A 2,662-nucleotide genomic window follows, 5' to 3' on the forward strand; every position below is an offset into this window, starting at 1 on the left:
GTGGGCTCGCGGGCCGGTGGCGGCGGACGGTGGCGGAGCGCCACGTGGCGGCTCCAGATAGGCGCGGGGAGCGGCGGCGGACATAGGCGGACCAGTTCGGACGTGTCCGGCGGGCGAGAGGAGCGGGGCTAGGGTTTCGGCGGGATTCATCCGCGAATTTCGGGGGGAGGGGCTAATTTGTAGATTCTGGGAGTTAGGAGAGTCCAAATGGGGCACGGTTTTCGCGCCCACTATCGTGACCGAACGACCGAGAGCATGGAGGGGAGTTAGATGGGTTATTGGCCCACTTTGGAGGGGTGCTGGGCTGCAGAGAGAAGGGGCTTTCGGGATACGCGGTTAACCGATGGGTCATCAAACGACCTCCAAATGGAACGAAATTTGACGAGCGGTCTATCGGTGCTATACCAAGGCCACTCGGCAAACCTCGGTCCATTCCGAGAACGTTTTTAACCCTCTCACGAAAACAAGGTCTGAGAGGGGCGACGGGCGCGCGCGAGAGGACTGGACTCTGAACGGACAACGGAGGGAACCGGGAGAACCCGAACGGATGCAAGTTTTGAAAAACATGCGGATGAAATGCAGATGATGACATGGCAAAATGTAACACGCAAGCAAATGACATGGCAACTACGGCGAATAACTGGAAGACACCTAGCGCATCAAATCCGGGGCGTTACAACACTCCTCCACTAACAAGAGATCTCGTCCCGAGATCTTAGGACCGAGACGGAAGGGAAAATGGATGAGGTGAAACAGGAACTCAAGAGAAGAAGCAAAGAATCGAGAGCACTCGAGAATAAGAGAGGAACGACGAGAATGACGAGAATCGAAATCTCACGGAATCAGATAGACTAGGAAACCACTCCGGTTAGAACGAGATAAGAAACGAATAAGACTGAAAGGATTTAGGCAGCACTCCGGACGAAACATGAAGGAATAGAACATGAGCTCCACAAGATGGGATGGCACTTGATGAAGACATGACAGAAAACCTCCGTAAAGAATTGAAAGAGTTGAATGAAAAGAACTTTGAAGGAAGGATTGAAAGGAGTTGTTGAGAAAATCAACAACGAAAGGATAAGCTTGTTGTGGACTTATGGATAACGTCTCAGAAATTATGAGGTGATAACCGACCACAAACGGAAAAGATAGAATAGCTGAGAGGAATGAAGAAATGCAAAACTCCACTTCGGAAGAAAAATAAGAATTAATTGCACTTCGAGATGCGAGAAGAAAAGATACTTGAATTCCTCCAACAAAATCTTGATGAACTCTTGAAGAATGAATTAAATTGTGACGAGCCACCGTGAAGAACTCCGATAACAAAAGGATGCCGAGATAAAATGAAGGATGAAAGAATAAGATGAGCGTGGCGATGATTTAGATGGAGGTTCCGACGAAATAGCCGAGGAAAATTTGAACTCCGGAAAGGAAAATATGAAAACACTTGGAACTAGAATTTATTCATCAAGAACAAACTCCGAAGGAAGGAATTACTCACTTGGATTAAATAAGAATAAGATTTATTGTATGCTTAACCTTCATCAAATTAAATTGATGACAAACAATGGATTTTTCATACTACTTATTCTTCTTGAAAGGGATTGAGAAGGGATATAGCACAAAACTTGAGAAAGTCTTCCTGATCCACCGGTAGGATTGAAAAGAACGAAAGGATTAATATGATAATCAAGGAAAAAGGAATCTGAAGGAACCACCGTAAGAATTCGAAAATGACTGATGAAAGAGAATGCATCACCGGGAAGAATTAGCAGAACACATATGCTAGAGGGGATTTAGATGCAAAAGAACAAAGAGATCATGAGCTGATTAAACAACACTTGGACCAAGCACCGGGATAATTGGATAACGGTAGCTGAAATGTGAGGACGAAGAATTCTTCTGGAACGATGACCTCCGGTGAAAAGAAACAGAAATCAACTCCTGAAATACTCCGGATGGTTGAGAAAAGAATATCTGACGAATGGAATAATCCGAGAGGATAACATGAAGCTAGAACCACGAATCTTCGAGAGAACAGACAAGATTTAGAGGAAAAACTCTTCTTCGGTCTTCAAATGACGACGGGAAACACCACCAAAATTACTGAGATACTCTGGGAGAATGAAAAAAAGAGGAAGGGTTGAACCAAAGATGAAAAGAATTTGAAAGAAAACTTGAAAAGGCATGTGACTGATGGAATCCATTCTTACATCACACTTGAAAAGAATTTCAGAATAACTCCGGGGAAATTAGAAGAGTCAGGTAAGATCCTGGGAAAAGACATGTGGGTTAGGGCCCACTAAAGAGAAAAACACCGTTGAAAAGGATTGTTGGAAAGATAGATGATGCACCAGAACAATTGAAGTATTTGAATGAGGTGACAACCTCGAATTAATTGGAACACAGACGAATCTCCTGAGATGTCTTACAAACTCCGGGATGATTGAATGGCGAGATGCAAACGAGCAAGGAAAACACTTGGGCCGAGGGAAAGAATATAATCACTACAAAAAGAATGGAATTGAATCCACCGGAGAAGATAAAGAGATGAAGAATGTCCACTGAGACGAGAATTCACCGGTTGAAATGATTGGGGGAAGACTGAAGAGGCTCCACACGAATGAAAATTGATGCTCGAAATAGACCCAGGCTCCGGGAA

The sequence above is a fragment of the Triticum aestivum genome, chromosome 7B (assembly GCF_018294505.1).
Source record: "Triticum aestivum cultivar Chinese Spring chromosome 7B, IWGSC CS RefSeq v2.1, whole genome shotgun sequence".
In the NCBI taxonomy this organism is placed as follows: domain Eukaryota; kingdom Viridiplantae; phylum Streptophyta; class Magnoliopsida; order Poales; family Poaceae; genus Triticum; species Triticum aestivum.